We start from the raw sequence: 27,774 nt of genomic DNA, 5'->3' as shown, positions 1-27,774 counted from the left end.
ATCAAATTTAAATCTTATTTCAAAGTGTTTTGAATTTATTTTAACATTTTTGTTCTGGAAAATCTAGAAGAAATGATTTGTCTTTGTTAGAAATATAGCTTGGTCCAATTTGTTATATATTCTAACAAAGTGCAGATCGGATTTTAACCTATTTAAAACATGTCATCACAATTCTAAAATTAATCTTAATCAGGAAAAATTACTAATGATGATATTCCATAAATTATTTTTTTAATTTTTTCAAAAAGATTCGAATTAGCTAGTTTTTCTCTTCTTTTTTTCGGTTGAATTTTGAATTTTAAAGAGTCGAAATTGAAGATAAACTATCTTTCAAAATTAAATTGTCATTTTTTTCGTGTTTTCTCCTCTTTTAAACCGTTCAATTAAGTGTAATTATCATTAATTATTAATAATAACATAGAGTTAAAGGTAAATTGAGAAAATTGGCTATTTCTGGCAATTTATTTAAGTGTGTATCAAACTGGTAGCCCTTCGCATTAATCAGTACCCAAGAAGTAGCTCTTGGTTTCAAAAAGGTTGGTGACCCCTGCTCTATATCTATTAAACAGACGAGAAGCAAGGAATCATGCAGAGACAGAGTTCAATTTGGCTCAATGAGGAGACACGTGTTTTGGGCTGTATTCTAGTTACAGATCCAAACTACGTTCTAAAAGTCCAGCCCGCGTGCTTCCTCTATTTATTTGGGAGGTCCCTGGTTACATCACTGAAGCTGTCGCTGAGGGAAGGGGGGTAATCTCGACAGCTCCAGTTAGACACAATATATGATTATACAAAAATGCAAATGTGTTGACGCTGGTGCTATCGCCCCGTCTCTGCTTTGTCTGCGTCCCGGTACCCGATGTTCGGCCTTGGCAGTCAGCAGGCCGAGTCTGGACACAACACTGATACAAGACGGCTAGCAATATTTTGGATTGCCAGCTTTGCACAGATAGAAAAATACAGATAATAACTATAGCAACGGCCCTTAAGCATAAAGTTGTGTGATAATATATACATGATTATTCTAACAAGGCTAAGTAATTTTGTTTTTTTTGTGTCGAATACGATCTTTTTAATGGCCATTCCTTGTTTTGTTTTGTAGGTGTTTTTTTCCAGTGTCTTGGGTTTACGTCCTGTTTTGAGCTCTTATTTTTTTTTCACTTCCTGTTCTGTCAGTGTTAGCTCACATCAACTTCACCCCCGCTTGCTACTTTTTCAGTTCACTTGCAGGTGATTAGAGATGATGGTTTCCACCTGCCGCTAATGACCACCTGAGGACTATTGAAGCTTGTCTCACAGCGTTGTTGGTTGTGGGATCATTGCGTGTCGGAGTTGCAAACACGGTTAGTGGTATTTTTTTGAGGTTCTTGTTTTGTATTTATCTTTGTGAGCTCTCCTTTAAGCTTTTTTTTTTTTTCAAACACAGCCTTCCCTGTGTTTTTCTGTGCAATTCCCCGCTGCACTCTATTCATGTTTTTTTGTAAACATAGACATTAAATACTTGTTTACCTGCATTCTTAAAAGTAGCACTTTAGTTGTCATATGTTCTCTTCACCTTTTTCCAATTTGACAGGAATTTATTCATCCATCCAAACATTTCCTACCACTTGTCCCTTTTAGAGCACCTTTGAAAGTGTAGTGCCCTTTTTGCAGGTGTTAAAAGTTTGCAAACTGTCACTTTAAAAAAATGTTTTCAAGATTTAGTAACTATCCAAACACAAATATCACAAGATATATTATATTTATGACATGTGCCATACTTTCCTGGCACCATTATAAGCTGCACCCACCACATTTTTGAAGAAATAAATATTTTTACATATAGTAACCGCAACGGACCACAAGCCACACATATATATAGGTACAAAATAATTTCAAAATGTTTATTAACATACCTTAATTGTTTCCAAACGGTGTCTGTAACATGGCAGTAAAACGGCTCATCAAACAAAACAGAAGTCATCGTCATGGACCCACTAGCTGCTTAAGCTAGCTCTCCAATCAGCTAAACAGACTCAATAACTCCCCGTGTAAGTTAATACTAAAAACAAGACACTTGTAAACGTGTTAGCATATTTACTAGTGCTAACGACGCCAGTTTGATTATATTACGTACATATTTGCTTTAAAACTCTCCTACAGACATCAATCCAATCCAATCTATTTATATAGCACATTTAAACAACACAAATGTTTCCAAAGTGCTGCACAACAATATTAAAAACAATATTCAAATATTATCCTTAGCTCCACCAATGACTGAATAAAAAGAAAAAAGAAATACATATAAAAATAAATATGATTAAAAACGATTTTAAAGGGTAAAACCAATTAAAACAGTAAATAGAAATAAAAATTTATAAAAAATGTATAAAATCACACATGGAACCGTTTAGTAAGTATGAATTGTTTTAGTTACATTGTAAAACTTACAAACGTTTGTCGGAGTGATGAATGAAAAATCCTTTCAAGCAGAAACGCTACAGACAAATAGTAGACAATATCGGATATACTTCCAGTTCAAGGCACAAAACAGGAAGTACAGTTTCGACCTGCAGCACCTACAGTGAGCAAAGTCGTCCAAAAAGTGGTGCATAGCACAAACAATAACACTGTGGAAGTCTCTGAGTGTGGGAGGGTTCTCCTGGTGCCGACAGATCTTCCGTGAGCCCGGTAGACAGGTTGGAGCAAGTCTTTTATTTCTCATAAACAAGTATGGTGTGCTATCGTGCTCTCTCTCTCTGTCTCCAACTCCAACAACATGTCTCAGTCCGGCTGCTGCTAATAAAGGTGACATGTGATTACATAACCAGCCCCAGCTGGGCAATCCACTCACCTGCCGCTGGCTTCGAGGCCGGTCCTTACACACCCCGCTCCGCGGCAGGCCCGCAGACCACGCCCCCCACCCCCCACAAACACCTTTTCAGTGTATCTGTCGGTTTAACGTGAAAACTGTCTGTTCAATTCAAAACATTATGGATCTTTCCGTGTGGAGTTTGCATGTTCTCCCCGTGACTGCGTGGGTTCCCTCCGGGTACTCCGGCTTCCTCCCACCTCTAAAAACATGCACCTGGGGATAGGTTGATTGGCAACACTAAATTGGCCCTAGTGTGTGAATGTGAGTCAAGTCTAGTCAAATCAACTTTATTTATATAGCATGTTTTCAACAACTTTTAAATTGAACCAAAGTGCTTTACAGGTTAAAAAAGCATACAGCAAAAAACAAACAAAGAACATAAACAATGAATGTGCTGAACTAAAAATTTGCAGAACAAAAATAATAATAATAAAAGTGAGACAAATTGAAAAATAAAACTAAAGCGAACAGGTGGGAGGTGGGGACTAGAAATGGTGGCCTAGTGGGCGGACTCAGCTCAGGTCAAAGGCCAGTGAGAAGAGGTAGGTCTTAAGGAGGTTTTTGAAGACCCCCAGGCTCTGGGCTGACCTAATGTGGAGGGGAAGGCTGTTCCAGAGCTTAGGGGCGGCAACGGAAAAGGTTCTGTTCCCTCTGGTCTTTTGCCTGGATGTGGGGACCGCCAAAAGCATTTGGTCAGCTGACCTTAAGGCTCTAGACAAGGTATGATGATGCAGCAGCTCGGTCAGCTATTGTGGGGCCAGACCATTTAGGGATTTAAAAACAATTAAAAGTAATTTAAAATCAATGCCGTGACGGACAGGGAGGGTGAAAGTTGTCCGTCTATCTGTGTTGGCCCTGCGATGAGATGGCGACTTGTCCAGGGTGTACCCCGCCTTCTGCCCGAATGCAGCTGGGATAGGCGCCAGCACCCCCCATGACCCCAAAAGGGACAAAGCGGTAGAAAAATGGATGGATGGATGGCTGGATGGCTGTCAGCGAAGAAAAATCCATAAATTAGCTGCACCGTTTTATCTGCCGGAAGGTCAAAGCGTTGGAAAAATAAGATATATATATAAATATTCAGAAGATATTGACAACTAGAACTCCCAGACTGATGTATGTCCTAATACTTAAAGGCCTACTGAAATGATTTTTTTTTTTTATTTAAACGGGGATAGCAGATCCATTCTATGTGTCATACTTGATCATTTCGCGATATTGCCATATTTTTGCTGAAAGGATTTAGTAGAGAACAACGACGATAAAGTTCGCAACTTTTGGTCGCTGATAAAAAAAAGCCTTGCCTGTACCGGAAGTAGCGTGACGTCACCGGAGGAAGGACTCCTCACATTTCCCCATTGTTTACCATGCAGCGAGAGAGATTCGGACCGAGAAAGCGACGATTACCCCATTAATTTGAGCAAGGATGAAAGATTCGTGGATGAGGAAAGTGAGAGTGAAGGACTAGCGTGCAGTGCAGGACGTATCTTTTTTCGCTTTGACCGTAACTTAGGTACAAGGGTTCATTGGATTCCACACTTTGTCCTTTTTGTATTGTGGATCACGGATTTGGATTTTAAACCACCTCGGATACTATATCCTCTTGAAAATGAAAGTCGAGAACGCGAAATGGACATTCACAGTGACTTTTATCTCCACGACAATACATCCGCGAAGCTCTTTAGCTACTGAGCTAACATGATAGCATCGGGCTCAAATGCAGATAGAAACAAAATAAATAAACCCCTGACTGGAAGGATAGACAGATCAACAATACTATTAAACCGTGGACATGTAAATACACGGTTAATAATTTCCAGCTTGGCGAAGCTTAACAATGCTGTTGCTAACAACGCCATTGAAGCTAACTTAGAAACGGGACCTCACAGAGCTATGATAAAAACATTAGCGCTCCACCTACGCCAGCCAGCCCTCATCTGCTCATCAACACCCGTGCTCACCTGCGTTCCAGCGATCGACGAAGGACAAAGGACTTCATCCGTGCGGTCGGCGGCTAGCGTCGGCTAGCGCGTCTGCTATCCAAGTCAAAGTCCTCCTGGTTGTGTTGCTACAGCCAGCCGCTAATACACCGATCCCACCTACAACTTTCTTCTTTGCAGTCTTCATTGTTCATTAAACAAATTGCAAAAGATTCACCAACACAGATGTCCAGAATACTGTGGAATTTTGAGATGAAAACAGAGCTTTTTGTATTGGATTAAATGGGGCTGAATACTTCCGGTTCAACGATTGACGTCACGCGCATACGTCATCATACATAAACGTTTTCAACCGGAAGTTTAGCGGGAAATTTAAAATTGCACTTTATAAGTTAACCCGGCCGTATTGGCATGTGTTGCAATGTTAAGATTTCATCACTGATATATAAACTATCAGACTGTGTGGTCGGTAGTAGTGGGTTTCAGTAGGCCTTTATGTCAGTAAAACACATTTTAATACCTTGAATGCAGTCTCCTTTTAGTAGGCAGTTTTCTGCATAAACTGAGCCTTGTCACAGCAAGTTTATGTTTTCAGATTTGAGCTCAGGCAAAAGTCTAATCCAAAACCCCTGCGTTCATTAAACATAACTCTAACATGCCCACTCGCTCCCCTGCCGGTGTCTGTCATGTTACGGCGCGCACGTCGTACAAGAATCTAAATGAACAGCATGTCTGTGTTTTGTTTCAAGTAATGAGATTAGCTTTTTTTTATCCCCGGTGCAGTTGACGATGGGCGAATGCGAGCCGGAGACGGGAGGTTCGGTTTCCTGACACGTCACATCTCTGAAGGATCATCGGTTGAGCCGGCATGCTTCGCCTTAGGAAAGTAAGTGTCAGAAACATTCCCACGGTGCAGCGCTGCCTTTCACATCGCATTGTCAAATTTGTGAAGCGAAAAGAGGTTCCGTGTTGCATCAAACAAACGGCGGCGATCCCACTAGCGGGTGCTGGCTTTTATGTTGGCCTTAGGTGGGTGACCCCTGCAACCCTCTGCCTTCTATTCCATGGCTAAGTGCTGGAGAACCATTTGCTGGTGACATTGTAATCAACTCCTCCATTGGGGTTCTAAAAAGTCCATGTTTCTGCACAAAGGATGCTGGTGTGCATGAGAACTTACACTATATTGCATAAAGTATTTGGCCACCTGCCTTGACTCACATATGAACACATAAAGTGCCATCCCATTCCTAACCCATAGGGTTCAGCTATTACAGCTTCAACTCTTCTGGGAAGGCTGTCCACAAGGTTGCGGAGTGTGTTTATAGGAATTTTCCACCATTCTTTCAGAAGCGCATTGGTGAGGACACACACTGATGTTGGTCGAAAAAGGCCTGGCTCTTAGTCTCCGTTCGAATTCATCCCAAAGGTGTTCTATTGGGTTCAGGTCAGGACTCTGTGCAAGCCAGTCAAGCTCATCCACACCAGACTCTGTCATCCATGTCTTTATGGACCTTGCTTCGTGCACTGGTGCACGGTCATGTTGGAAGAGGAAGGGGCCCTGTTAGAATAATAATGTATATATATTATCACACAACTTTAGTATGCTTAAAGTCCGTTGCTATAGTTATTAGCTATTGTGCTTGTGGTAGAATGTCCAAATCTTAAGCAGGAACAAAAGTGAATTTAGTTTTGCTGTTGTGTCCTTGGGCAGGACACTTCACCCTTTGCCCCCTGTGCCGCTCACACCGGTGAAATGAATGATGAATGAATGGTAGGTGGTGGTCGGAGGGGCCGTAGGCGCAAACTGGCAGCCTCGCTTCCGTCAGTCTACCCCAGGGCAGCTGTGGCTACAAATGTAGCTTACCACCACCAGGTGTGAATGAATGATGGGTTCCCACTTCTCTGTGAGCGCTTTGAGTATCTAACAATAGAAAAGTGCGATATAAATCTAATCTATTATTATTATTATTATTACAACAGTTGTATTTACCCATAATCAAATGGTACAAGGTTGGATTGAATTGCCATGATTACAGACAGTTTTCTCCGGAGAAAAAGAAAGAGCTCCCTCGAGCAGGGCAAAAAAGGAAAGAGCTTGAATCATCCCTAGACTTGGTCTAGTTGGTTATTCATCTGTTCACTGGTGGGTCAAGGTCCAGCTTTTTTTGGATCAACATTCTCTTCGCCATAACAACAAACAAGATATCATTGTACAATGTCAGGGTGTCGCGCCCTGTCCTCCTTAATGCTTTTCGACCTCGTTCAGACAACAAAATATGGTACAAAGGTCAGAAATTTCACTACATGCTCAAGTTAGACTTTTGTATCTGTGCAAGGACGAAACTTCTTGTCCGAGGGGTGGCCTCAGCCGCAGATGTTATCTTTGTTTTAGCCCGCTAACAGCCAAGGACTTCAAGGACCTCAAAGAAGATAAGACGACAGCACACAGACGAAGCGGAGACAAGGCGAAATCACAAAGCCCCCCAGCACATTCCGTCACGTATTGTGCATCCTGGACCTGCTTTGCATGATATATGTGACCGCTCCTATTAGAGGCGGCCTCAATGATGTTAACTGTGGAACTCCTGCATAAATAGAGGGACGCGGGAGCTGAACCTTGGAGCGTAGGGCGAGACTGTGACTAAGTGTGCAGCTCCATGCGTTCTCCACATGAGATAAATTGAACTCTGTCTCTGCATGGTTCCTTGCTTCTTGTCTGATTAATAGACGGCATCAGTGTTTGAACCTGGCAGCTTGCTCCAAACTGTTCCCAAAATGTTTTGGTATCCTGGAGCATTCAAAGTTCCTTTCACTGGAAATAAGAGGCCAAGCCCAAATCTTGAAAAACAACCCCACACCATAATTCCTCCTCCACCAAATTTCACACTCGGCACAATGCAGTCCGAAATGTACCATTCTCCTGGCAACCTCCAAACCCAGACTCGTCCATCAGATTGCCAGATGGAAAAGTGTGAGTCATCACTCCGGAGAAGGTGTCTCCACTGCTCTATAGTCCAGTGGCGACGTGCTTTACACCACTGCGTCCCACGCTTTGCATTGGACTCGGTGATGTACGGCTTAGATGCAGCTGCTCGGCCATGGAAACCCATTCCATGAAGCTCTCTGCGTACTGTACGTGGCCTAATTGGAAGGTCGGAGCTCTGTAGCGTCTGACTGCAGAAAGTCGCCGACCTCTTTGCACTACACGCTTCAGTTTACGTGGCCTACCACTTGGTGGCTGAGTTGCTGTTGTTCCCAAATTCTTCCATTTTCTTATAATAAAGCCAAAGTATTAAATATTCCCAAGTTGACTTTGGAATATTTAGGAGCGAGGACATTTCACGACTGTATTTGTTGCACAGGTGGCATCCTATGACAGTTCCACGCTGGAAATCACTGAGCTCCTGAGATTGATTAGGACAAGTGATTCTGATCATTTGGATGGGTAGCCAAAGACATTTGTCAATTTAGTGTATGTTCAATGGTCAAAACCACACATGTGACTATGAAAAGGAACCATAGCAACCGGATGACCAAATTTCACTAACAAGTTCTCCTAATGTGTTCATTGATCCTGAAAATGAGTCCAAGCAGTCACTTCCTATATCAATCAATTTTTGAGTAATGGGTAGATAACTGTTCGTGGAAAGCGGCCTTTTCCACCACCAGAATCGATACGCCGGCCCCCTGTTGGTGGGAAGGCATAAACAGTGTGGATAAAGGCATGTACGACTATAATTTTAATCACTTATTTGCATTTATTTGTCGCCCTGGTCTATGATTACTTCAAACCTGATATGGTTAACACACAGATCTGGCCCGCCATGTAATTTTATTCGGCCTTCGAAAGCCTGGAAACAATATGCGTCATTAAATTACTTTATATTTCCTTACTAAATGTGGGTTTTTTTCCATTTCGACAGGAAAAAATACATGTACTCAATGCAATCGCATATTTCTTAGAGGTTAAAGTGATCCCTGAAAAGTGCGCACCTCTCGCTTAGCCTGTCCCATTTTGCATGAGTCAATATGTGACTGGAGAGGTTCATACTTTCTTCATAGTATTTTTCGGATCATAGGGCGCACCGGATTAAAAGGCGCTTTGATAGCTAGTCTACTGACAGATATAAGTAAGAACTTTACACTACTTTATATTAGAAATGGCAACAGCGGGAGATGAATGCCACATAAGAAGGTAGAGGAAAAAGAAGAAGCTTATGACTATGGTGTCAACACGGACTACAATTGCAGACGTGCGCGCATTTTCAGGACGTATGCAGATCCCAAATACACATCAGCAGGTACCAGAAGGTAAGAAAAATAGCTTTTGCATAATATTGCGAAACAAAACGCCAGGTAATAAGTCTGCTAATAGGTGCCATTTTGCGGTCCTTATACACTCACCATAATAATACTCATATGTTTAATGCACCGACAATCCATTAAGCGGTGCGGCTTCATAGCTTACCGATGTAGTACTAAAAACATTTTAACAGATTTTTAAGTGCCGTGTGTAATGTTCTATATTTTCAATGGAACATTTAAAGTTTTGATGTTGTTTACTGCCATCATATTGCAGTATACACGTATCTCTTATGTGTGACTGCCATCTACTGGTCGCACTTATCATTACACCATGTACCAAATAAAATTGCTTCGAGGTCGGTAAGCACAACCCGAGTTATGCCGTACATTAAGCGCACCAGGTTATAAGGCGCACTGTCGATGTTTGAGAAAATGAAAAGATTTTACTGTAAGTGCGCCTTATAGTCCGAAAAATACGGTATGCAAGCTGACCCCTTCTTTAGTTGTATCGCTACAACTTGCAACAATCCATCTAGCACACATATTTGATAATTATTTTGAATTATGTGCAAAAATAACATGAAGATGCTCCCAAAACACATATGATAAATTATATGAAATTGCCTCCAGTCTTGTTTGGGTGATGTCAACAAGTGGCCGTTCCACACTGCAAAAACTGAAATCTATGTAAGATTATTTTCTTATTATTTTCTGTCTGATAAGATAATTTTCTGTCTGATAAGATAATTCTTCTCACTAAGCAGATTTTATGTTAGAGTGTTTTACTTGTTTTAAGTGTTTTGGTCCTAAATGATCTCAGTAAGATATTACAGCTTGTTGCTGAGATTTGATGACCTATATTGAGTAAAACATGATTGAAACTAGAATATCAACTGTTGCAAAACGTGTCATCAACACTCACAAGTATAAAACTACTTTTTTAAAGTAATAATTTCTTATTTCAAGCATGAAATCCAAAATCATGACTTTGACACAATTGTGTCTCATAATTAAAACAGATGACAGCCAAATGGACTTTGATGTTTTATTTTCAATGAAACAATAGAAAAAATGTACTCTTATAGTAGTACAGTTGGCACAGTACAGTAAACTGACAGTTAATATTTAAACATTTGACATTTCAAACAATTTTGAACAGAAATAGTTCATCCACATTCAGATAAATTCTTCAAAATTACAATAAAAAAAAAATTGGCCGGGGGCCGGGCTGTATATATATATATATATATCATTGGCGTGCCGTCACTGGAGGCAGGGGAGGTGGGGCCTCACCTGCCATCATGGAAAGAAAAAAAAAGGAAAAAGAAAAAAACAATAATTATATTGTTATATGTATCCAGTGATTATACTAAAGTTATTTTCCATTTAACTTCACCAGTTTTAGATTATTTTTATTTTTATTTTCACATTTGCCGTTCAAATACTGAGAAGAGACGGTGCGGTGATCAGCAGCCAGTTGAGGCACGTCACTGATTTGTGCCTCAACATGGATTGCGCACAATGACTCGGCTAACTGCTGAGCTGCTGTGCAGTGAGACTGTATTGCTATATGAACTATATCAGCTAACTAAACCATAGTTTAGTTAGCTGAGGTATATAATGAACAGTGTATTTTGTCAACAACTGTATGTGTGTAACGTATTTCTTCAGCTGAGCATTCATAAAACTGCTGCCAAAGACGTACTGTCTGAGGCTCGCAGTAATCCGGCCTCCTGGTGGTAGAGGGCGGTAGTGATCCCAGAGATCATTCCTTGCCGCAGAAGAAAAAAAAAAAAAAAAAAAAAAGTTAGCAATAATAAGTGCAGCGTTTTTTAATTTCCTCTCGCCTGAACTTTTATTAAAAACATGGAGGATTACATATGTAAAATAAAACAGTTTTCTAAACTGGACTTTCAATGGAAGCAGGAGGTAATAATTAAAGGTAGACCAACGCCGGAGCTAAAAGATTTGCTTTTGACTTCGGGACAGAAGACCCGTTCTTTTCAAACGGCGTGGTACACACGCAAAGGCTAGCTGTTTGGATGCCCAGCAAGAAAGGTAAGACCATAATAATGTTTTTTTTATTAAATGTGCTTTTTTGTGTGCTACGGTTGTGTAAAGAATGCTGGTGTGAGCTTTTAAACATAACCTGTTAACTGCTGCCAATCACATGGTGAGTATATATATATATATATATATATATATATATATATATATATATATATATATATATATATATATATATATATATATATATATATATATATATATATATATATATATATATATATATATTCCTTGCGCAATAATTGACTGAAAGAGCACGCACTTGGCGCGCGATGATGTCATGTTATCGATGGAAAAATGCATTTTTAGACAATATGATTTGCCTGAGCGGCTAGTAGACCCCGAGAGTAACAAGCGGTTGCCTTGTTGCCTTTCCATTAAGAAAAATAAACTTGTTTTTAGTATAAGTTTGCTGGTTTCAAGAAACGTGCATGCGCATATCATTATGCCAAGATAATAGCACTAGCATTTACTTTAATTTAAGAATATTTTTCACCATATTGAGAAAAAAAGTCTCATATCGAGGTTAGCTAATTTTACTTGTTTTGGAAGGTCTTGACAAGCCAAATTTTCTTGTTCTATTGGCAGATAATGTTGCTTAGTTCAAGTAAAATGCCCCTAATTTTTGTGGGGTTTTTTCTTTGTTTTTGAACACCGACTTTTTGCAGTGCAAAATGTTCCCAGAATCACTACTGTGTCTATTTTGGGGGTTATTTTACCTGTAGATATCATTTTTATGTCCAGATCTGTGAAATAAGTGCCAATGTTGTCAGCGTTTGGAGGGACACTTTAATCTTCTCGTCCTTTTCTGAGCTTCAACGTTTACTTCGTTGTATCACTGTTGCAAATGCCACAAAAACAACACAGTGGCTGATTGGACCTAAATTGTGTCCAATATGTTTGTTGTTATGATGTGAAGGATCTCCTCGAGCATAATTATAATTTATTTCTAACCGAGCGATTTGAGTACAAAATGATATTGCGCAAATGTCAGCGCTGTCTCCCCTGCATAAAATAATGTTGAAAAAAAGACTAATTTGTTTATACAAAAGGGTATTTAAAATTCAGTTACTGATGGTTTTTTTTCCCAGTTCAGGCAACATTGGTTCAATCCACACTCACTAAGGGTGGGAATGTGAATGGTTTTCTCTCTTTACTCTTTAGACATGTCCTTGTTCTGATTGACTGGTGACCAGACTTGTTAGAATAATTGTTTGTAAGTTATCACAAAAAACTTTGTGTTGAAATGAGTTCCAGGCAAAAGGACAGAGGTTGTCTTAGAGGCCTACCAAGAGTAAGGCTGGTAAAACTCCACGGTGTAAGGGGGAGAGCCACATGAAGGGTTTTCTGTTTTCTGTCATGTATGGTAAACAACAGAAGGATGTTGTTCTGGCCCAAGGACTTCAAAGCAGAGAGATGACAGGATCTGCCCAATTTCCAGACAAACTCTTTTTGAAGTATTTTACAAACTTTTTTTAGCTATTTTATGGACCTCTTTTTGAACTGTTTTATGGAACTCTTTTTTAACTATTTTACGAACCTTTGTCCTTTGGAAACAGCCGTGGCCATGTGGTCGGGGAGGGTCCAAAATAAAAGAAGGAGGCATACAATCTTTTGGCAGAGCGTGCTGGATATTGTAGAAGGATACAATGTCCGGGCGACTCTCCTCAATATATGTCAGAGTTTGTAGGTGACAAACCCCAAGATGCAGAGATGGCGGCAGGCATTGAGCAGGAAAACATGATTTAATGTTCATAAAATAAAGGTAAAAACACAAACCAGGAACTAGAAACAGCCAAAACTGAAAACAGGAACCAGCAAACAGAAAACAATGGAAACAGCTAATGGCTAACAAGAAAACACAAAACAAAACAGCTAGGAGAAAGCAAACTACAAATAGCAAACAGGAACAGCTTACCGCTACGACGACAGGTACAAGGACAAGTAGTAGCACGACAGGTAGTAGCTGTAACGATATCGACACGACAGGTGGAAATGACAGGAAGTAGTGACAGGTAGAAGCTACAACGACAAGTATTACAATGACAGGTAGTAGCGACAGGTAGAAGCTACAATAATCCAGCTCTGACTGGAGGACAAAGCAGGTTCAAATAGCAGCTGGCTGATTAATACCAGGTGTGGCCTGGTGCCAATCAGCCACAGCTGAGGGGAAAAAACACTCAGGGAGACAATCAGGAAATAACCAAAATAAGAGTGCTGACAGGAACTAAAGACAGGAAACAAAGACAAACGCAGAGGAAAAACCAAGACATAGCCAGACCGTCAGGGACAAGCCTGACAATATATTGAGTCCAAATTGAATTATGTCTCTGTTTAATTCTTTGCCTCTTGTCTTGTTTAATAGATGTCATCAGTGTTTGAACCTGACAAGACCAACATGTGTTTTGCCTTTCGGCGGAAGTAAGCTGACATAAGCTCCAGCACCACACGGTCCTGAGCAGGCTAAATTACATATGAATTGAATGTTTTTCTCACACACAAAGAGAAGAAGTAAATATGTTGGTTCCCAAAGTTAGATATCAGCATCGGTGGAAAGCTTTGAGGACATGAGATTCATGACCAGAAATACACATCAGCACAACAACAAAAACTGACTTTTTACTTGGGAGTTGGTTTCATTTTGTGCAGCAGTGGAAAGCATTTACTCCGTGGCTCTATTAGGGAAGCTGGGATACCAGCGGATCAATGTCGGCTCCACCGAGAGGGTGTCTGATTTGTAGGCTGGCGTTAAAGTTGCCGTGGCTGAGCAAAAGGTGAGGCCTTTCCCGCCAAACGGTGCATGTCAGCCGGTCTAAGTCCGAGGGCGACCACCCCACTGCCGCTGAGTGTTGTTCTGGATGAACATAAACAGCCAGCCCTATGGTCTCAACATGTAGCAACTTGCTCAACAAGCTGCAAGTGTCTCTAGTATAGTTTAAACTGCCATTTTTTTCTTATGATTCATATTTACTTGTCTTCTTCTCGGTAAAACAGGCGCATTTGAGCCACCGCAGAGTTACGATGTGTACTGCCGCTTAGTGTACGCCACTCTATTTATTACAATCTTTAGGCTGCATTCGCAGTCCATTCAAATTTATGGCAAAATACACTCGTGTCGGCCCAAATTGTACTTGTAGTAAAATTAATATATGGGAAATATGTATATGCAAATTACCATAGTTTTATCTAAAGTCCCGTCGGGCTGTAATTTGAAGCTACACTTGTCAGAGTCTCCCGACTCAGTTTTGCACTGGTGCACGCACTGATACCTGGGGCCTCATTAAAAAGCTTGCGTATGCACTTTTTCAAGAAAATTTTGAGATGTTTTAAAACTGATGTTGAAGTGGAAATGGGCGCTCTCTCACGCTGTCATACTCACATTTTTACAGGTTGTGGATGCCGTATTTTTCGGACTATAAGCATACTTGCCAACCTTGAGACCTCCGATTTCGGGAAGTGGGGCGTGGTTGGGGGTGTGGTTAAGAGGGGAGTAGTATATTTACAGCTAGAATTCACCAAGTCAAGTATTTCATATATATATATATATGTATATATATATATATATATATATATATATATATATATATATATATATATATATATATATATATATATATATATTTATCTTATTATATATATATATATATATATATATATATATATATATATATATATATATATATATATATATATATATATATATATATATATATATATATATATATATATATATATATACACTACCGTTCAAAAGTTTGGGGTCACATTGAAATGTCCTTATTTTTGAAGGAAAAGCACTGTACTTTTCAATGAAGATAACTTTAAACTAGTCTTAACTTTAAAGGAACACACTCTATACATTGCTAATGTGGTAAATGACTTTTCTAGCTGCAAATGTCTGGTTTTTGGTGCAATATATACATAGGTGTATAGAGGCCCATTTCCAGCAACTATCACTCCAGTGTTCTAATGGTACAATATGTTTGCTCATTGGCTCAGAAGGCTAATTGATGATTAGAAAACCCTTGTGCAATCATGTTCACACATCTGAAAACAGTTTAGCTCGTTACAGAAGCTACAAAACTGACCTTCCTTTGAGCAGATTGAGTTTCTGGAGCATCACATTTGTGGGGTCAATTAAACGCTCAAAATGGCCAGAAAAAGAGAACTTTCATGTGAAACTCGACAGTCTATTCTTGTTCTTAGAAATTAAGGCTATTCCACAAAATTGTTTGGGTGATCCCAAACTTTTGAACGGTAGTGTATATATATATATATATATATATATATATATATATATATATATATATATATATATATATATATATATATATATATATATATATATATATATATATATATATGTATATGTATATATATAAAAGAAATACTTGAATTTCAGTGTTCATTTATTTACACATATACACACACATAACACTCATCTACTCATTGTTGAGTTAAGGGTTGAATTGTCCATCCTTGTTCTATTCTCTGTCACTATTTTTCTAACCATGCTGAACACCCCCTCTGATGATGCATTGCTGTGTGGCACGCACAAAAAGTGCTTTCATCAAATGCACTAGAGTCTGGAATCTTCCATCTCTCCCTAGCATGGCCCAACACCGGCCAATCTTTGCTTCCTGAGGAAGATCTTCACTGCCAAGCACTTGGTACTTCACTACTTCTTCCCGGAGGCTATCCAGGTCCAATCGCAGCTGCGGCTTGGATTTTACAAGCGTATTTCTTCATCTTCCTCGTTCTTCTGCTTCGTCTCCTTGTTGTGTGCGCAGTTGTGCACTGCACTCTCTAAAAGCCGTAGATGTTATTGTCACATATGCATGTCCAGTAGATGGCAGTATTGTCCTGTTTAAGAGTGTCACAACATTGCTGTTTACGGCAGACGAACTGCTTTACGGTAGACGAAAACGTGACTGCTGTAGTTGTGTGTTGTTACCGCGCTGGGAGGACGTTAATGAAACTGCCTAACAATAAACCCACATAAGAAACTAAGAACTCACCCTCGATCATTCTACAGTTATAACGTGATTGGACAGGCACGCTGTTTATATTGTGGAAAAGCGGACGTGAATACAGACTGTCCTCACTCAGGTCCGCATGGAGCTGGAGGGGACATGGCCTCCAGCTCTACCTGAATTTCAGGAGATTTTCGGGAGAAAATTTGTCCCAGGAGGTTTTCGGGAGAGGCGCTGAATTTCGGGAGTCCCCCGGAAAATCCGGGAGGGTTGGCAAGTATGTATAAGGCGCACTTAAAATCCTTTCATTTTCTCAAAACTCGACAGTGCGCCTTATGACCCCGTGCGACTAATGTACGGAATCATTTTGGTTTTGCTTACCGACCTCGAAGCTATTTTATTTGGTACATGGTGAAATGATAAGTGGGTCCAGTCACTCATAAGAGATACGTGTAGACTGCAATATGATGGCAGTCACACATAAGAGATACGTGTAGACTGCAGTATGACTCAAGTAAACAACACCAACATTTTATATTTTCCATTGAAAATAAAGAACATTACACAGGACGTTAAAAAATCTATCAAAATGTTTTAGTACGACTTTGGTAAGCTATGAAGCCGAACCGCTTGATGCATTGTACTGTGCTTCAACATATGAGTATTATTATGGTGTGTGTGTGTATAAGGTAAGACACATTATCTGGCGTTTTGTTTCGCAGTATTATGCAAAAGCATCTTTTTTTACCTTCTGGTGCCTGCTGATCTGTATTTAATATCTGCATAAGTCCTGAAAATGTGCGCGCGTCCACCTTTGTAGTCCGTGACAACACCATAGTCGATAAGCTTCTTCTTTTTCTCTATCTTCTTGTTATGGGACATTCATCCTCCGTTGTTGCCATTTCTAATATAAAGTAGTGTAAAGTTCTTACTTATATCTGTCAGTAAACTCGTCATGAAAGCGTTAAAACATACCGGTGCAGTGAGTTACATTATTCACCCAAGGAACTTTAGTTATTAGTTATTAGTGCGCCCGTCAGAGACATATGAACAAATACACCCCTCAACCCCATTCGGGCTCGGCCACATTTGATTTTCACAATGTGAACTTTCGCCATTGCATTTACAAGGGATGTAACAGTATTGTAAATACTGGGGTATGTCAGTTTCAAAGTGACGTGTGACGGTATCAAACAAAAATTAGGTGTGTAGTTTTTTTCTGGCGTTTTAGCGTTGGCGGGGTCTGTAAATAAACCTAATCTGCCAGAATCCTCTGCGCAGCGCGGGAACGGCAAGGTGGGGGGCGTTGAACGCCGTAAGCAGGAAATACGAGTAAACTAAAAAGCTTCTTAAGCCAATGCCAATAAGCCCTTTGGAAGCATCAAAAATAAGCTGAGTCAATTTAAGATCTCGAATAGATTGTATTTTACATCTTCTCAGCTCTTTAAAATTGGTGCAGTAGATAGCAAGTTATGTGTGAAGTGTCGGGCAGCCGAGGGAACTCTCGTTCATTTACTGTGGGAATGTCAGAGAATTAAAGAGTTATGGTTGAAAACAACAAAAGAAGCAATGACATTCCTAAATATAAACATCCCAATGACACCGCAAACTTGTATTCTTGGTGATCTGCATCAATTTAGTAACGTGTCATCAAAGAGTAAAAATGCATTTCTTTCAATATGCATCATAACAAAAAAGGCTAATACTAAAAAAATGGATAGATGATAGTCCAACTCATACTGACTGGTATACACAAGCTATGGAGATAATATCAGTAGAAAAAACAGCATTTAGTTAAAATAATAATGACTCATATATTGGAATATTATTATTTAAATTAGTTTTAACTATTAAATTAACTTAAAACATGACTTATTTTATATTTGTGGTAAATATTGGACACAATGTGTTAAGCTTATGAGATGTGATGTAAGTGTAAGCCTCTGTGACACTATTGTTCATTTTTTAAATGTTTTTATTTTATAAATGGCTGTGATGATAATGTAAATGAGGGATTTCTAATCACTGCTTTGTTGGAATTCTAATTAATATTGATACTGCTGTTGATATTATACATTTTTGTTTGACTACTTTTGGATTGTTTTGTGTCATGTTTGTGTGTCCTCTCAATTGCTCTGTTGATTGTTATTCTGAATGTTGCTGGGCAATGGTAATATTGTGTATTATTTTGTTGGACTGATTAATAAAAAATAAAAAAAAGCTACTTGATACTACCTCAACCCATCCACCTATTTTCCGTCTGTTGCGTTGGGAGCCTATTCCAGCTGCACTCGTGTGGAAGGCAGGGCTGGACAAAAAAAAATACATTGTCAAAGGTTATGTTGTTAGTTTACTTTTCTGAGAAACAACCTTTTCCAGACTGATATTAAAAAAAATGTCCGCTGTAGAGGTCACTGCTTCTCATAATGTAAAAGTTGAAAGACACTAAACTGAACATTATTGTTTTACACTTGTTACACCGGATGTTTACATTGTTACTTTAGATACATTAAAGTGTATGTTGTTATTTTAAATATTTGCTTGAAACAGTAGATGTGCATGCATAATTACAAATACTTGTTTGTAGTTTAAAAAATAGATGATTAGAACATTTTATGTTTGTGTTCAATTACAGTGAGTGTGTATATCTTAAACATCCCTGCTATTTCATTTTACACACTATGGCATTTTGACCTTTTTTTTTTTTGTTTTTTTTAATATATAAACCACAATAATATTGTACTTTGACCTTAATACAATGATAATATTTTCCCATGGCCTTAATACAATGATAATATTGTACCGTGGGGTTTTGATACCAACACATCCCCTAGCATTTAATGCGTGATATTACACACTATGGCATTTTGACCATTTTTTTTTACATTTTTTTAATTCATATACCACAATAATATTGTACCGTGGCCTTAATACAATGATAATAATGTACCATGGCCTTAATACAATGATAATATTGTACCGTGGGATTTTGATACCAACACATCCCCTAGCATTTAATGTGTGATATTACACACTATGGCATTTTGACCTTTTTTTTTTTTTTTTTTTTTTTTATACATATACCACAATAATGTTGTACTGTGTCCTTAATACAATGATAATATTGTACCGTGGCCTTAATACAATGATAATATTGTACTGTGGGATTTTGATACCAACACATCCCCCTAACATTTAATGCGTGATATTACACATTTTGACCATTTTATTTATTTATTTATTTTTATACATATACCACAATAATATGGTACCGTGGCCTTAATACAATGATAATATTGTACCGTGGGATTTGGACACCAACACATCCCCTAGCATTTTAATGTGTGATATTACACACTATGGCATTTTGACAATTTAAAAAAAAAAAATGTTATTCATATACCACAACAATATTGTACCCTGGCCTTAATACAATGATAATATTGTACCGTGGGATTTTGATACCAACACATCCCCTAGCATTTAACTCGTGATATACACACTATGGAATTTTGACCATTTTTTAAAAAAAAATTTAAAAATATTTTTATACATATACCACAATAATATTGTACTGTGGCCTTAATACAATGATAATATTGTACTGTGGCCTTAATACAATGATAATATTGTACGTGGGATTTTGATACCAACACATCCCCTAGCATTTAATGCGTGATATTACACACTATGGCATTTTGACCATTTTTTTAAAAACATTTTTAATTCATATACCACAATAATATTGTACCGTGGCCTTAATACAATGCTAATAATGTACCATGGTCTTAATACAATAATAATATTGTACCGTGGGATTTTGATACCAACACATCCCCTAGCATTTAATGTGTGATATTACACACTATGGCATTTTGACCTTTTTTTTTTTATTTTATTTTTTTATACATATACCACAATAATGTTGTACTGTGTCCTTAATACAATGATAATATTGTACCGTGGCCTTAATACAATGATAATATTGTACTGTGGGATTTTGATACCAACACATCCCCCTAACATTTAATGCGTGATATTACACATTTTGACCATTTTATTTATTTATTTATTTTTATACATATACCACAATAATATGGTACCGTGGCCTTAATACAATGATAATATTGTACCGTGGGATTTTGATACCAACACATCCCCTAGCATTTAACTCGTGATATACACACTATGGAATTTTGACCATTTTTTAAAAATTTTTTTAAAAATATTTTTATACATATACCACAATAATATTGTACTGTGGCCTTAATACAATGATAATATTGTACTGTGGCCTTAATACAATGATAATATTGTACCGTGGGATTTTGATACCAACACATCCCCTACCATTTAATGCGTGATATTCCTATTATTTCTGAGGACATATATTAATTGTTTCGCCACATTGTCTTTCCGTGACTCCAGCGGGCATCAGCAGAAGCGGGTGGCGGCACAAGAGACCGCCCGGAAAGAAAGGGGACAGTTGCCACGATTATCTTTTCAAACACTCGTCTCTTTTGGCCATGTACATCCATCTTCTTCATCGCTTTGTTCCTGATGCCCAAGCAATTATTTTTTTTTTCCAGTCCGTGTGCTGTTTTTTCCCTAGCAGGAGAAAGAGTCCTCATTGGGCAGCGTGTGCCATTCTCAGTCACAAGGCTACTTTTGATATGATTTGCGTACTTTTAAGGGGGCGTGGACTGGGCGTCGTCTGCTAGTGCCAAGCCACAAAAAACCCTTTCATACAGCTGAATTTTTACTGGTGTAAGTATAACCCATAACCCATAGGTTTTCAGTGATGTCCGACTTCAATGATTACCTCTTAAAATACCATAATTGATGTCTCCACATGACCACTGCTGGAGAAACACTATACAGGAACACATTTACGCCCTAATGTGCATTGAATCACCTCAACAGTGTAGAAAACGGGTTATTTTCTGGCGCATTTAAAAATCCATTCAAACGCATCAGCAATTACAACATATCTTATGTGGTACTGTCAAAATTTAAAGGCCTACTGAAACCCACTACTACCGACCACGCAGTCTGATAGTTTATATATCAATGATGAAATCTTAACATTGCAACACATGCCAATACGGCCGGGTTAGATTACTAAAGTGCAATTTTAAATTTCCCGCGAAATATCCTGCTGAAAACGTCTCGGTAAGATGACGCCTGCGCGTGACGTCACGGATTGTAGCGGACATTTTGGGACAGCTTTGTGGCCAGCTATTAAGTCGTCTGTTTTCATCACAAAATTCCACAGTATTCTGGACATCTGTGTTGGGTAATTTTGCAATTTGTTCAATGAACAAAGGAGACAGCAAAGAAGAAAGCTGTAGGTGGGAAGCGGTGTATTTCGGCCGGCTGCAGCAACACAAACACAGCCGATGTTTCATTGTTTACATTCCCGAAAGATGACAGTCAAGCTTTACCATTGGCCTGTGGAGAACTGGGACAACAGAGACTCTTACCAGGAGGACTTTGAGTTGGATACGCAGACGCGGTACCATGAGTACGCAACCAGAATGTTGCCATAAGCATTTTGTTTAATTTGTATGTGTAAAGCAGTACGCAGCTGCGGCTTCCAAACATTTGATCGCTTGCCCGTACGTGCGTGCCGCTATGTGCACGTCACGTACGTAACTTTGGGGAAATATATGTGCTGTATGAACTTTGCGGCTGTGGGATTGAGTGTGTTGTGCGGGTGTTTGATTTGTATTGGCGGGTTATATGGACGGGAGGGGGGAGGTGTTTGTTATGTGGGATTCATTTGTGGCATATTAAATATAAGCCTGGTTGTGTTGTGGCTAATAGAGTATATATATATATATATATATATATATATATATATATATATATATATATATATGTCTTGTGTTTATTTACTGTTTTAGTCATTCCCAGCTGAATATCAGGTCCCACCCGCCTCTCACAGCATCTTCCCTATCTGAATCGCTTCCACTGCCCTCTAGTCCTTCACTCTCACTTTCCTCATCCACAAATCTTTCATCCTCGCTCAAATTAATGGGGAAATCGTCGCTTTCTCGGTCCGAATCGCTCTCGCTGCTGGTGGCCATGATTGTAAACAATGTGCAGATGTGAGGAACTCCACAACCGGTGACGTCACGCGCATATCGTCTGATACTTCCGGTACAGGCAAGGCTTTTTTATCAGCGACCAAAAGTTGCGAACTTTATCGTCGATGTTCTCTACTAAATCCTTTCAGCAAAAATATGGCAATATAGCGAAATGATCAAGTATGACACATTGAATGGACCTGCTATCCCCGTTTAAATAAGACAATCGCATTTCAGTAGGCCTTTAAACTGCATAAAATATATTAAAAGTGAAAAAATACAATATTTGAACTCACTATTCGATGCGAATTCTGATTCGAGCGGAAATTACGAGAATGTCCCCATTTGATCGCCAGGACAGCTGCGCTAGCTTCCAAGGTTGACCGACACATTTTTAAAGGGTTACTAATGGTCTTTAGTTGAAAATGTCCAAGAAAAGATTTCACTCAGTCTAATCATTGCCATGTTGAGTGCTTCTATTACATCTGAATATACGTAAATGAAGGGCATACTTACTCAACAGCCATACATGTCACACTAGGGGTGGCCATATGAACAATGCCAACACTGTCATAAACATGTGCCATATAGTGAAACAACACTAAACAACAATGACAGACACATTTCGGGAGAATATTTGCACCGCAACACAACATAAACACAACAGAACAAATTCCCAGAATTCCCTGCAGCACCAACTTTTCCGGGACACTACGTCTGGCTACGGCGCAACACTTCCCGCTTCCTGCTAAATTGAAACTTGTGAATGGATACTCACTTTGGAATGACAAGTAAGTATCCAATCATAGTCTTGTTAACACCAGGCTATTTAGATAGGCTATCACAACTGTCTATCACCTGTATGTCCCCAATCGCTTAGATTGTACGGACGCCCGCATTGTTGATTCTGAAGGCCTCCGGCAGATTTCATACGGCATGGCAACATAAGCTAGCTGAATTGTGATTGGATACAAACTAAAACTAAAATCAACAGCACTGGAACGAACATAATATGACACGAAGAGAATATGAATACTTGGTAACACTTTAGTATGTGGAACACATATTCACCATTAATTAGTTGCTTATTAACATGCAAATTAGTAACATATTGGAATGCAAAAGTGATAGCCCTCTCCTGTCTAGGTCAAAGCCAACATTTAAGTAATGTCTTAAATCCGTAGTTTTTTTAGACACTTTCACATGAACATCTCCTTACATGGTCAGGTTGTTTTCTTCTGAATTAACACACACCCATATGGTAATGTAAGACTGTGGTTCGGCCGTCTCCAGGTTAGGAGTCCCTCATTTTTTTTATTTTTTTTTACCTCCTCCATGTACTGCAGTCCTGTATAATGACACTTGCTTGAAATAAACCAACTTTTGGTTCAGTAAAGCGTCTCCCACGTCTCTTTTGATCCAGATGACAAGACCAGAAATACACATCACTGGCTTCCTAGATTACAAATGCTATGTTTGTTATAAATAACATTGTTTGGAAAAAAAACACTGGTTAAACATTGTAGTGACATGCTACTGGTACCTTGAGCGCCCCCACTTCTGAAGGGGCGAGTCAAATAATACTGCTTGATAATGTATGAAATAATCCAGATTTTTACACAATAAATTGTCATAAAGCGAATTTTATAATGCAGAAATTACATACAAGCCGTGTGTTTATTTTCCCAGAGCACGGCCATCCTAATGCCACCACGAGGAGCCTGCCTGGTGGTGATTGCTTGGCATGGGTCTGATAACTCGCAGACTGCCTAACGCGACACACAAACAGCCAAGAACCGTGGAGGACACACTTGTAGGAGGTAAGATAGCAGAACGCTGCAGTAGATGGACCAATGAAGTACATTACATTTATGGAGCATGAACAGAAGCCTGAGAGATGGGCATTGTGATGGCATTTGTTTCCAGTTTAGCCTGCACAGCAACACAACAGAACAGCAGGTATTACAGTAGCTGATGCGGACACACACACACACACACACACACACACACACACACACACACACACACACACACACACACACACACACACACACACACACACACACACACACACACTCACACATTATTGTATTTGTTACCTTCTTGAGACCTCGGAAAAATGCCTACCTTTTTAGGACCACCCTCTCGAGATATATAAAGATTTGTATTTACTACATTAATAATATATACATACTATGCAAATGTAAAACACACTTGTTATTACATATGTTGGCCAGAGGGGGAGCACTTCACATTTTTACACACACTTGATTCATATGATGACCAGAAGGGGAGCACTTCAAATTTTTACACACACTTGTTATTTCATATGTTGACCAGAGGGGGAGCACTTTTAAAACCGACACACAGTCAACTTGAAAAATCCCTCCTTTTTGGGACCGTGCCTAATTTTGATAGATTTCACCACTGGGGGTGCAAATGAGACATTCTCTGTCAGATGCAATGGTTTTCTGTATTGGGACCATAATTTATGTCCTAACTTGTTCACCGGTACTCATATGGAAGGTACTTTTTCTTGTTGGTGTCTCAAGAAGGGTAGAAATACAAGAACACACACACATACACACCCACACATTCTTGTATTTGCTACCTTTTTGAGACCTCCAAAAAATGCCTACCTCTTTAGGACCACCCTTTGTGGATATATAAAGATTTGTATTAACTCCATTAATGATGTATACATACTATGTAAATATAAAAAAGGTAAGCTTTTAGTTAATTTTGTTGAATTTTTATGTTTGTAATTGGTTTTTAATATTCATTATTTACTTCCAGTTATTACAGTATATATATATTTTATTTTATTTATTTAATTAATTTTGGCCAAATTTAAATTTCTTACACGCACTTGTTATTACATATGTTGGCCAGAGGAGGAGCACTTCAAATTTTTTACACACACTTGTTATTTCATATGTTGACCAGAGGGGGAGCTTTTAAAAACGACACACAGTCAATTTGAAAAATCCCTCCTTTTTGGGACCGACCCTAGTTTTGATAGATTTCACCACCAGGGGTGCAAATGAGACATTCTCTATTAGATGCAATGGTTTTCCGTATTGGGACCATGATTTATGTCCTAACTTTTACACCAGTACTCAAATGGAAGGTACTCTTCCTTGTTGGTGTCTCAAGAAGGGTAGAAATACAAGAACACACGCACATTATTGTATTTGCTACCCTTTTGAGACCTCCAAAAAATGCTTACCTCTTTAGGACCACCCTTTGTAGATATATAAAGATTTGTATTTACAACATTAATGATATATACAAACTATGCAACTATAAAAAAAGTAAGCTTTTAGTTAAATGTTTTGATTTGTGTGTTTATAATTGTTTTTTAATGTTCATTATTTACTTCCAGTTATTACAGTATGTCTCTATATACATATTTATTAAATTTGTTAAATATATTTTGGCCAAATTTCAATTTCTTACACACACTTATTACATATGTTGGCCAGAGGGGGAGCACTTCAAATGTTTACACACACTTGCTATTTCATATGTTGGTGCAAATGAGACATTTTCTATTAGATGGAATTGTTTTCTGTATTGGGACCATAATTTATGTCCTAACTTGTTCACCGGTCCTCATATGGAAGGTACTTTTCCTTGTTGGTGTCTCAAGATTAAGAAAGGTTGAAATACAAGAACGCATGCACCCACAAACACACATTCTTGTATTTGTTACCTTCTTGAGATCTCCCAAAAATGCCTACCTCCTTTGTATATACATACAGATTTGTATGTACAACATTAACGATACATACATACTATGCAAATATAAAAAGGGTAAGCTTTTACTTGTTTTGAATTTTTTGTTTTTAATTGTTTTTTAATCTTCATTATTTACTTCCAGTTATTACAGTATGTCTCTATATACATATTTATTTAATTTGTTTTAATTAATTTTTGACAAATTTCAATTTCTTACACATACTTATATATATGTTATTACATATGTTGGCCAGAGGGGGAGCACTTCAAATTTTTACACACACTTGTTATTTCATATGTTGGTGCAAATGAGACATTGTCTATTAGATGCAATTGTTTTTCTGTATTGGGACCATAATTTGTGTCCTAACTTGTTCACCGGTCCTCATATGGAAGGTACTTTTCCTTGTTGGTGTCTCAAGAAGGGTAGAAATACAAGAACACACACACACACGGGTGATGTCCACTGAAACACCTCAAAAACTCAATACAAAATGTGTTTACTTCTGGAGTGAAGCAGTAATTTATATTACAGTAGCCTATGTATTATATAGAAACCAGTCGGGTTAGTTGTCTGCGCCTCGTCATAGGAAAGTCAAAGAAATTGGCCACCCTACAGGTTTTTGGAAGATAATAGAATTTTACTGCATGCATTTGTACACAAACCAGATAGTTATTTTATGTTTCTGTTTGTTCCCAGCTCATTGCCCCTCAGGTCATGTTCTCAGAGTGCCTCCATCACTCAGCGTTTGATATTTTTGTCAATAAATCAGCGTAAAGCACCTACTGTCAGACATGCTCTGTGAGTCTCTGCTCGGCAAAAGCGAACACAATTTATTCTCAGGAGCCGATACAAAATTGTTCGATTTTTGTGCTGGCCGCTCACAGCGTTTTTTTGTTTGATTTACTACATCGAAAGGTCACTCTAGGGGAGACCTATCTGCCTCTTTTATGTATATGTTTACACACTTCAATCATCTGTTTTGAAGCAAAGTGCCAATGTATCAACATCGGATTCCCTTTTCTCACCATTCAAATTGGCCTTTTTTGAAATGTATCTGTCCTGTTCAGCAGCACTACTGATCTGTATGCCTCATTGTCGGGGGTACAGATTTACATTACAACAGGTTTGTGAATCACAGAAGGACGTACAATGAGAGTGTGCAACAAAAGGAGGGAGATAAGATGTCAAGAAGAACTTTGCGGTGTAGAAGAAAAAGGGCAGATCAGGAAGGAGATGTGCACGAATCACCGAAAGAGATTGCGAAGGCAAGATCTACTCTCAGAGACAGGAAAGAATGACAAACAACAAAAACTCTCCAGAGTATCGACGGACATTTGAAAGGTGGCGTTGACACAATCCAGGCTGCTTTCAAGGATTTGAAGTAGGAAAACACAGCACTAAGTAAAGTAAGTGCTCAGCCAGGAATATATATACTGTGTGTATGTATGTATATGTATGTATGTATGTATGTATATATACGTATGTATATGTGTATATGTATGTATGTGAATATATACGTATGTATACGTATATATCAGTGACGTGCGGTGAGGTTCATGGCTGGTGAGGCACTGACTTCATCACAGTCAGATTTACAAACATATGAACCCTAAAGAGTATCTTATTCACCATTTGATTGGCAGCAGTGAACAGGTTATGTTTAAAAGCTCATACCAGCATTCTTCCCTGCTTGGCACTCAGCATCAAGGGTTTGTATTGGGGGTTAAATCACCAAAAATTATTCCCGGGCGCGGCACCGCTGCTGCCCACTGCTCCCCTCACCTCCCAGGGGGTGATC

At 38.7% G+C, this 27,774-nt stretch overlaps 1 long non-coding RNA gene across 1 annotated transcript; it reads left to right on the top strand.

Moving 5' to 3' along the window:
• The first annotated feature begins 1,162 nt into the window (after positions 1-1,162).
• On the top strand, positions 1,163-26,755 carry LOC133657578 (uncharacterized). Its single transcript, XR_009827294.1, has 4 exons — positions 1,163-1,343; positions 5,581-5,683; positions 23,921-24,051; positions 26,673-26,755. It is a non-coding gene; the product is annotated as an uncharacterized LOC133657578 (long non-coding RNA).
• The last annotated feature ends 1,019 nt before the right edge of the window (positions 26,756-27,774 follow it).

Source organism: Entelurus aequoreus, linkage group LG01 (assembly GCF_033978785.1).
Source record: "Entelurus aequoreus isolate RoL-2023_Sb linkage group LG01, RoL_Eaeq_v1.1, whole genome shotgun sequence".
NCBI lineage: Eukaryota > Metazoa > Chordata > Actinopteri > Syngnathiformes > Syngnathidae > Entelurus > Entelurus aequoreus.
Note: the sequence above shows the minus strand (reverse complement) of the source record. Positions and strands in the feature narration are given on the sequence as shown.